Genomic DNA, 11,508 nt, shown 5'->3' with positions numbered 1-11,508 from the left:
GCAAAAGTTCTTGTCTCTGTCACCAGAGTTTTTGTGTGCATGTGTGAGAAAGAGGTTGATGGCTGGCAAGGTGTAAGTCTGAACAGTATCCTGAGGTTGTGTGGCCAGGGACACTTATTCTGAGGTACACAAGCTCTTTGGTAATTCTAAGTGTCCTTGTATCTCCTGGTACTCATGAAAGTGCAGGAAGTTTTGGTGATGGTGCTGACTAGCTTATTTGAGAAGGGTAAGCCTGACAGCTTGGATGATATTTGGCCCCAAAGAGCCCTAATAGCATTTCTACTTTTAATTCAAATGTTTATATGAGAATTTTAGATACCTGGGACAACCACAAGCAAGGAAGTTTTGCTGATGATGAGGAAAGGTAAGTTTAACTTCTCTGAAATGGGAATTAGATCCAGTGTTTATGACAGAAGGATATGAAAAGGTGAGTTGAATTAAATGGATGATTGACTACATTTACCTTTCCTACCAAAGGATTTTTTAAACCCGTTAGAGCAGAATTTGAGATAAGAACAGTCTTCAAAACCGTAATAGCATTAGTAATTCCTATATACAAGAGGAAACTTGGTCCTCTTATCAAAAACCCTCCCTTACAGCAGAAAATGCATGGCATTCATTAATAGTACATTCAAGATCAGGCCCAAAGGCCTTCCATTCATCTCTAATTTATAGCCAAAGCCCATAAATAATTTACACAACTCTAGCAGTAGGCCTGGATGGCACTGCAAGCTAGCTGTGTTCTTGCAAGGTCTGCAGCATCTGCCCTCAGCCAACAGGGGTCTTTTCTACCCCAGGAGTTGAGCTCTGAAACCCTCTTCTATTGGCTTAGACAAGTCTTTTTTTTTAGTTCCTGCAGCAGGCATTCAAGAAGCAGCAGTGACCCTATTAACTCAACATTTCAAAGAATTCTACAACCGGTACAGGCACTACGAGAGCTCAGAAGGGAAAAGTGGGTTCCCTCGCTGGTAGCTGGAACCTCTGTGCCAAACAAGCAGTATCACTGTTCCTAATGGAACCCTGCTCTTTCCCCAGGCATTGCACCTTTCTTTTGGGTGTTTCTGCAGAAGCAGATGGCTTCTACCTCAGTGTGTTTTCTTGGCACACACTTATGTCACTGATCTTTCTTCTGACCCCATGAAAAGGTACAGTATAATAAAAATTGTTCAGACCCTAAGCCACATCTGCCTTTCTAGGCTATAATTATTTTAGGGTCTGGCAGGATCACACTGAAATGTTTTAAATGGAACTAGTTTTGCAGCAAGGTTTTGCTGCTTCAGCTCTTTGGAGGAAGGTGACTACAAATTCTTCTTAAGATAAATTTTTAACAAGAAAATAAGCACCTAAATTACATCGAGAGAGGGCTGGGTAAGGGACTCTTTCTGTTACTGAAAAAGCTTTATACTAAAGGGAAAAGAAGTCTTCCAGTCTGGCTTCAATATCATGTTCATGTGGATATTAGTCTCCTTGGAATTAACTGTTCCCCCCTCCCCCGGAAAATGTGAAACAGCAACATCTTAGTATGGCTGGCTGATATGTGTTAGTCGGGTAGCTGTTTCTAATTTTGATTTAAAGAAATGTCTAGTGCCTAGCTCCTGTTATATAGACTAATGACCTTACAAATCTCACTTTTAACAAGTTTTGACTTTAAGTTACAAGAGCACAAGCAGTTTAAGAGTCAAGCTGAAGGATGAGAAGTTTGCACCTGCTGCTCTGCAGCCTTAATTACAGTAGGACAGATGCGCTTGCTCAGTCTCTGTACATTTCTGCTGGGGGTGGACCAGCCAAGGCTCTGGCAAAACTTGCAAAATTAGTGCTCTCAGGGCCATTAAAATAGACAAAGCTTTCCATTACCTTTATTTCATAGCAAAGATGGTGGGTATTTCCCCTCCTCCTTCCCTTCCCTCCTCCCTCCTTTCCTTCCTTCCTTCCTTCTTCCCTTCTTCCTTTCTTTCCTCTCCTCCTTCCCTCTTTCATTCTTTTCTTAACTAGGGGCATATATTTTTTAAATGTCTTATCATTTAGCTTAGATTCCTCTCAAGCTATCTTCTCGAGTTTTTAAATTCCAGATGCAAAAATAAATTTGTTCTTTATCCTTTATGATTGCTTCATTTCTTATCTATATGGAACAAAGAGACTGTTTAATCCAATTTAGGGATCCCTTATTAATATAAGAATGAAAGCTTTCAGATGAACTGTTTTACTCTTGGGGCAAGATCCCTTGGCCTGAGAAATGAGTGCTAAGAAACGACAAAGAGTAGCAAGTGACAAAGGCATCAGTAGACATTCTCTGCCTCCGTAACACCAGAAGCTGCTTTGGACACTCACTCTGCCTTGCCTTCCTATGCTCAGTACTGCTCTTTCCAAAAGCCCCCTTACGCACTGCTGCTGTCTTTTAGACCCCCTCTGTAATGCTTTCTATTGGCTTGACACTTAAAATATTTTGTGAAGTTTTGTAAAATTACTTCTTGCTGCTCAAAATGACCTACAAAGTAGGCAGAGTAGGTGACCCTGATCCCAGATGGTCAGGAGAGTGAGGTAATGAGTGAGGGGAGAAGGCACTGACCGTGCGTTCAGCCTCTGTCCAGTGTTCCTTCTCCCCACACAGCATTAGGAGAGTGGTCGAGAGAGTGGGCTCGAGTCAGACTGATGGGGCTCCACCACTGTAACTTGGATTGCGTTATTACTCCCACTGTAACATGAGGATAAGGGTACCTACTTCATAGGTTTCTTTTAAAGATTAAATAAGTTAATATCTGTAAAATGTTTCAAACACTTCCTGGTAATTACTGAGTACTGAATACCTGTTGCTCCAATTATTGTCAGTATTAACTCTCCACTTCTTTGCTGTAGGTCCCTTGGAATCGCAGCTTTTCTCTTTTTAAATTAATTAATTAATTAATTTTTGGCTGCATTGGGTCTTCGTTGCTGTGCGTGGGCTTTCTCTAGTTGCGGTGAGCGGGGGCTACTCTTCATCGTGCGCAGGCTTCTCATTGCAATGGCTTCTCTTGTTATGGAGCATGGGCTCTAGGCACATGGGCTTCAGTAGTTGTGGCACGTGGGCTCAGTAGTTGTGGCTCGCAGGCTCTAGAGCACAGGCTCAGTAGTTGTGGTGCACGGGCTTAGTTGCTCCGTGGCATGTGGGATCTTCCCGGACCAGGGCTCGAACCCGTGTCCCCTGCATTGGCAGGCGGATGCTTAACCACTGTGCCACCAGGGAATTCCTGGAATTACAGCTTTCTAACCCTTGCTTTACTTCATAGAGGGTTTGGGGACTTATATAAGTTATATAAGTCAGTCCCATCAAGCCTTTGCCATATGTTTATAGCTGATGTTTCCCTGTCTGTACATATCTCAGCGGGTGTAGAGATTTTTCAGGGTGTTTCTGCTCATGAGTTGTACAGGAGGACTGGACTGAGTCTGTGCTTCAGTCTTCCCATGTCCAACTTCTAGTGATTAATTTGGTCAGAGGTAAGGATGGCTTATAGTTTGCTTTTGTTTGCAAGAATAGACGTTCCTGCCTCACCATGCCTTGGCTGGTGAGCACTTAAATGTCTGGGTTTACAGAACAGAGTAAATGGAGTAGGTTGTGACAATCTGCTCACTGCCATTGCCTCTTTTGAGGTGGTTTGAATACACAGGTTGGGAGCAGCAGTATCTAAAATGAGACTGTGAGAGTGAATGAATTGTACGTGAAACAAAACCGAAAGAGGAAATCACCAAAGGAATGCAGCAAGAGGATCTTTTTACCCCAAAACACAGGAAGAGCTTTTAAAAATACTATTATTCTAGTAACCTGCAAAATAAACATCAGGAAGAGGCATGGGAACAACTGAGTAAAAACTACATTAGCCCAGAGAAAAGGCTTGAGTATAGCCTCTGCATATATGAACTCATCAGTGACACAGGCTTTAGGAAGCTATGGCTCTGTGAACTTTCTCCATTTTTAATCAGAAACAGTGATGGTACTGGAAATAAGATTGCTGATACTGGTATGAGAGGGCTGGTAAAGGCTATGCAGTATGACTGGTGAGTCATTTTTCCTTTTCTGAGGATAATAACATAGAAATGAAGCTTTGGCATATTGCCTGTAGATAGGATATTATCATACAGTATCTGCCTTTGAGTTCTTTGTTATATGGCTCTAAGTTTGATGTTGCTTGAATACTTTCCGAAGTCTGATTTGTATTCAGCTGAACTTGTTTCTTTCGGTAGAGTGTAAAGATGTTGCTCCACTCTTGTCTCATTCGAATTGCTTCTAAGAAGAAGTCTGCTGCCATCCTTAGTTTTTAATGTACTTTTTTCCTCTTTTAAGATCTTTTCTCTTTATCACTAGTTTTATCGCATCATGTTATGATGTGCCTTGGTGTAGTTTCATTTATGTTTGTTGTGTTTGGGATTTGTGGAGCTTCATGGATCTGAGAGGTACTACTTTTTGTCAAAATTGGAAATTCTTCAACCATTATTTCTTCAAGTCTTTTTTTTTTTTTTTTTCCTGTCTGCTTCACTCCTTCTTCCCTTCACCTTCAGGGATTCCAATTATATATGTATTAGACCATTTTAAGTTAACTCATAGCTTACTGATGCTCTGGTTTGGTTTCTTTTTCAGAGGCAGGGCACTCTTTACTCTGTGTGCTTCTTTTTTTTTTTTTGGTAGCCCATACAGGGAATGAATGTGGTTCATTTTTGACCTTCCATGTCTCTACTTAATTTTTGAACATATCACATACAGTTAAAATAACTGCTTTACTGTCATCCTCTGCTAATCTATGTAAGTTCTAAGTTGGTTTGATTATTTTCCTCATTATGAATTGTGTTTTCTTGCCTCTTTAAAAGTCTAGTAATCTTTGATTGGATACCAGTTACTGTGAATTTTACCTTGTTGAGTGCTGGATATTTTTGTATTCCTAAAAATTTCCAGTTTATTCTGGGATGTGCTTAAGCTACTTAAAAACAGTTTGATCCCTTCATATCTTTTTTTTTTTTTTTTTGCGGTATGCGGGCCTCTCACTGTTGTGGCCTCCCCCGTTGCGGAGCACAGGCTCCGGATGTGCAGGCCCAGCGGCCATGGCTCACGGGCCCAGCCGCTCCGCGGCATATGGGATCCTCCCAGACCGGGGCACGAACCCGTATCCCCCGCATCGGCAGGCGGACTCTCAACCACTGCGCCACCAGGGAGGCCCATATATCTTATTTTTAAGTTTTGTGGGGCAGGACCAGCACACTAACCAAGGGCTAATTATTCCCCATTACTGAAGAAAGAAACTTCTGAGAACTCTACTCAAATGTTCCATGAACTTTTTCTGACCCTGTATGTGCGTCAGGTGCTGTTCCCTCTTACCTTTTGGGCTGGTTCTTTCTCAGCCTCAGGTAGCTTCCTAACATGCATGCACTGGTCAGCACTTTTCTGAATAATCATGGAGGACCCTGTGAAGATCTCCAGAGGTCTCTCTTCTCTGGTACTCTGTCCTGCAAATTCTAGCTGCCTTGCTTTCTCCAGACTCACCTTTATCTCCTCAGCTCAGGGAGTCTGCTGGATTCCACCTAGGTTCCTCACCCTAAGTTGTAACCTGGAAACTCTCTTTAAGGCAGTAGGATGGGATAATCAAAGGGCTTACCTTATTTGTTTCTCATCTCTCAGGGATCACTGTTCTTTACTGTGTGGTGTCCAGTGTCTCAAGAATCATTCTTTAATATATTTTGTCTTGTCTTTTTAGTTGTTGCAGCTGGGAAAGGTACATCTGGTCTCCATTGCTCCATCTCAGCTGAAAGTAGGAGTCAAATATAGTTTTTAGATATATATGGTAAGAGTCCTGTATACCTTTCTAAGTCGCTACCTATGCTTATGAAATTTCCCAAAAGGTGTGATTAACTTAGGAGTCTGATTTCCCCAACAGACTTCCCTGAACATGACGGATGCTGACTCACTCTTAGGATCAAAGTTTGAAACTGCTTCATTCTTTTGCTTAATCACAGTGATGAGCAGTGAAAGAAATGTAGGTAAATGCATAATTCTGGCCACTTTTTGCCTTGCCATAATGCCACATAGAGTGGAAAAACCAGTTGTTAGGTTTTGAAGTTGTAAGTCAGCCCATGAAGCAGAGGTATGACAGTAAAACACTATTTCAGCTCTTCCCCCTTGATATAAGGGTTATCACTATGCATAAAGGTAATTCAAGTAAAAAAAGAAACACTTTTATTTCAATGATGTCCTTCACACAGATCATTTTTCAGGCTAACTAAATGTGGCTCAAGGAAATCCATTAACTTGGAAGTGTGGTTCTTACTCTGAGATGAATTCATTGCACTCAAAGGGCTTACCTTATAAGTAACACAGAAGAATGCTAAAAATCTGGCCTCAGCAGACACTAGTCATTCTTGTGAAAGTCAACTTATATTTGTTTGTTGCGTTTATTATTTTGGTAGAAATTTGACCCTACTTAAATTGGTAATATAATAATACATCCATGATAAGTGAAAAACTTAAGTGTTAGCTCATTACCTGCTTTCAAAACTCTCAAGATTTGTTCCAGGGTACCCTTCCCACTATGCTTATCTGCAGATAATCTGCTCCACTAACAGCAGTCTACCTTCCAAACACACCCTGTACTTTTCCCTCTATATTTAAAGCCTTAACATCATTCACTAGATGACATCTATCTCATCACATCTGTCCAGTCCCTTTTCTGAAAAGATCAATGAAACTAAAAGCTGGTTCTTTAAGAAGATAAACAAAATTCATAAACCTTTAGCCAGACTCATCAAGAAAAGAAGGGAGAGGACTCAGATCGATAAGATTAGAATGGAAAAGGAGAAATTACAATGGACACCACGGAAATACACAGGATCATAAGAGACTGCTACAAGCAACTATATGCCAATAAAATGGACAACCTAGAAGAAATGGACAAATGCTTAGAAAGGTACAATCTTCCAAAACTGAACCAGGAAGGAATAGAAAATATGAACAAACCATTCACAAGCACTGAAATTGAAACTGTGATTAAAAAACTCCCAACAAACAAAAGGTCCAGGACCAGATGGCTTCACAGGTGAATTCTATCAAACATTTAGAGAAGAGTTAACACCTATCCTTCTGAAACTCTTCCAAAAATTGCAGAGAAAGGAACACTCCCAAACTCACTCTGTGAGGCCACCATCACCCTGATAACCAAAACCAAAGATACCACAAAAAAACAAAAATTATAGGCCAATATCACTGATGAACATACACACAAAAATCCTCAACAAAATACTAGCAAACCAAATCCAACAATACATTAAAAGGATCATACACCACGATCAAGTGGGATTTACCCAAGGGGTGCAAGGATTCCTCAATATGTGCAAATCAGTGTGATACACCACGTTAACAAATTGAAGAAGAAAAACCACATGATCATCTTAGTAGATGCAGAAAAAGCTTTTGACAAAATTCAACACCAATTTATGATAAAAACTCTCCAGAAAGTGGGTATAGAGGGAATCTACCTCAACATAATAAAGGCCATATATGACAAACCCACAGCTAATATCATACTCAACAGCGAAAAGCTGAAAGCATTTCCTCAAAGATGAGGAACAAGACAGGGATGCACATGCTTGTCACTTTCATTCAACATAGTTTTGGAAGTCTTTGCCATGGCAATCAGAGAAGAAAATGAAATAGAAGGAATCCAAACTGGAAAAGAAGAAGTAAAACTGTCATTGTTGGCAGATGACATGATACTATACTATATAGAAAATCCTAAAGATGCTACCAGAAACTACTAGAGCTCATCAATGAATACGGTAAGGTTGCAGGGTACAAAATTAATACACAGATATCTCTTGCATTGCTATACACTAACAACAAAAGATCATAAAGACAAATTAAGGAAACAATCCCATTTACCATCACGCCAAAAAGAATAAAATACCTAGGAATACACCTAAGGAGGCAAAAGACCTGTACTCTGAAAACTGTAAGATAAGAAATCGATGACACCAAAAGATGAAGAGATATACCATGTTCTTGAATTGCAAAAATCAATATTGTCAAAATGACTATACTACTCAAGGCAATGTAGTATACAGATTCAATGCAATCTTTATTAAATCACCAATGGCATTTTTCACAGAACTAGAACAAAAGAATTTTAAAATGTGTATGGAAACACAAAAGATCTCGAATAGCCAAAGCAATCTTGAGAAAGAAAAATACAGCTGGAGGAATCAGGCTCCCTGACAGTCTTATCAAAACAGTATGGTACTGGCACAAAAACAGAAATATACATCAATGGAACAGGATAAAAAGCCCAGAAATAAAAACACACACCTATGGTCAATTAATCTATTACAAAGGAGGCCAGAATATACACTGGAGAAAAGACAGTCTCTTCAATAAGTGGTGCTGGGAAAACTGGACAGCTACATGTAAGTGAATGAAACTAGAACATTCTCTAACACCATCCACAATAATAAACTCAAAGTGGATTAAAGACCTAAATGTAAATTGGACACTATAAAATTCTTAGAGGAAAACATAAGTAGAACACTCTTTGACATAAATCGCAGCAAGATCTTTTCTGACCCACCTCCTAGAGTGATGAAAATAAAACCAAAAATAAACAAAAGGGACATAATTAAACCTAAAAGGTTCTGCACAGTGAAAGAAGCCATAAGCAAACGAGAAGACAAGACACAGAATGCTAGAAAATATTTGCAGATGAAGTGACTGACAAGGGGTTTATTTCCAAAATATACAAATAGCTCACACAGCTCTATGTCAAAAAACCAAACAACCTAAACAGAAAATGGGCAGAAGCTCTAAATAGACATTTCTCCAAAGAAGACATACAGATGGCCAAAAAGTACATGAAAAGATGCTCAACATCAGTATCAGAGAAATGCAAATCAAAACTACAAAGAGGTATCACCTCACACCGGTCAGAGTGGCCATCATCAAGAAGTCTACAAATAATAAATGCTGGAGAGGGTGTGGAGAAAAGGGAACCTTCCTATATTGTTAGTGAGAATGTAAATTGGTACAACCATTATGGAGAACAGTATGGAGGTTCCTTAAAAACCTAAAACTAGAACTACCATATAATCCAGCAATCCCATTCCTGGGCATATATCTGGAGAAAACTATAAGTAGAAATGATATATGCACCTCAATGCTTATTGCAGCATTATTTACAATAGCCAAGACATGGAAGCAACCTAAATGTCCATCGACAGAGGAATGGATAAAGAAGATGTGGTACATATATACAATGGAATATTACTCAGCCATAAAAAAGAATGAAATAATGCCATTCGTAGCAACATGATTGGACCTAGAGATTATCATGCTAAGTAAGTCAGACAGAGAAAGAAAAATATCATATGACATCACTCATATGTGGAATCTAATTTTTAAAAATGATACAAGTGAACTTATTTACAAAACGAAACAGACTTTCAGATATCAAAAACAAAATTACCAAAGGGGAAATGTGGGGGGAGGGTAAAATCAGGAGTTTGGGATTAACACACACACACTACTATATATAAGACAGATAATCAACAAGGACTTACTGTATATCACAGGGAACCCTACTCAATATTCTGTGATAACCTTTATGAGAAAAGGATCTGAAAAAGAATGTGTATATGCGTAACTGAATCACTTTGCCTTACACCTGAAACTAACACAACATTGTAAATCAACTATACTCCAATAAAATTGTTTTAAAAATTGGTGCAGCCACTATGGAAAACAGTATAGAAGTTCCTCAAAAAATTAAAAATATAACTACCATATGATTCAGCAATTCCAGTTCTAGGTATTTATCCAAAGGAAGTGAAATCACTATCTCAAAAAGATATCTGCACCCCATATTCACTGCAACATTATTTACAATAGCCAAGACATGAAAACAATCTAAATGTCCATCAACAGATGAATGGATAGCGAAAATGTTATGTATATATATGATGGAATATTATTCAGCTATAAGAAAGAAGGAAATCCTGCTATGTGCAACAACATGGATGGTAACCTTTAGGGCATTATACTAAGTAAAATAAGTCAAAGAAGGACAAATTTCATAAGATCCTACTTATATGTGGAATCAAAAAACCAAACTTAAAGATATAGCAAACAGATTGGTGGTTGCTAGAGGCTGGAGGAGTGGGTGAAATGAGTGAAGGTGGTCAAAAGGTACAATCTTCCAGTTAGAAGATAATTAAGTCCCAGGGTGTAATGTATAGCACGGTGACTATAGTCCTGTTAACAATACTGTATTGTAAATTTACACAGAATTTAAATACACAACATTAGCATTTAGGTCAGAAGAGGGTAAATGGAGTTAAAATCCTTTATACTTCTTGTATTGTCCATGAAGCAAGTGAAAGTACTGATCCCCATTAGGCTTTTGTGTGTTAAGAATGATGGTTTCAATTTCTTTTTTTAAGTTTCATGTATTTATGCATTTGAAGTCAATATTCAAAATACGACACAGGAAGAGCTGAATGTTCAATCAGTTCAATAAATGGTCTATAAATTGAGAAGGTATTCTTGCCATAGAGGAGAAATCAGCATTCAGAAAGAGAAACAAACATTTAAGTTTTTAATTTTCATAACTTCATTAGCAAAATAAAATACACCCACTAGCCAAACCTCAAACTCTAGTGCTTTCAAAAAAAAAAATTCCTGAGTACTACAGACTTATTTTTAAGTCAGATCTACTGAGGTATAATCTACACACAGTAAAAATCATCCTTTTTAGGTGTACAGTTTTATGAGTTTTGACAAATGTATATGTTGGATCACCACCAAAAATCAACATATAGGATATTTCCATTACCCCTGAAAAGTTCCCTCCTTTGTTGTCAGTCCTCTCCCAATCCCCATCTCAAGCACCACTGATCTGTTTTCTTTCCCTATAGCTTTACCTTTTAGAGAAGAATATAATATAAACAGAAGTATACTGTAGGTAGCCTTTTGTGTCTGGTTTCTTTCACTAAAGGATAAGGCTTTGGATATTCATCTATGTTGTTAAATGTGTCAACAGTTCCTTTTTTTTCATGGAATAGTGTTCCACTGTATGGCTATACCATGATTTAGTTACCCATTCACCAGCTGATGGATATTTTGGGTCTTTTCCAGTTTGGGACAATTTTTTTTTTTTTTTTTTTTTTGCGGTACGTGGGCCTCTCACTGTTGTGGCCTCTCCTGTTGCGGAGCACAGGCTCCGGACGTGCAGGCTCAGCGGCCATGGCTCACGGGCCCAGCCGCTCTGTGGCATGCGGGATCTTCCCAGACTGGGGCACGAACCCACGTCCCCTGCATCGGCAGGCGGACTCTCAACCACTGCGCCACCAGGGAAGCCCTGGGACAATTTTTAATAAAGCTGCCATAAACATTCATGTGCAGATCTTTGTGTGGACATATGTTTTATTTTCTCTTGAGTAAATACCTAGGCGTGGGATTGCTGGGTTATATGGTAAATGTAAAATATAACTTTATAAGAAGATACCTCT

This window comes from Mesoplodon mirus (assembly GCF_964341445.2).
Source record: "Mesoplodon mirus genome assembly, chromosome: 19".
NCBI classification, from domain to species: domain Eukaryota; kingdom Metazoa; phylum Chordata; class Mammalia; order Artiodactyla; family Ziphiidae; genus Mesoplodon; species Mesoplodon mirus.
Note: the sequence above shows the minus strand (reverse complement) of the source record.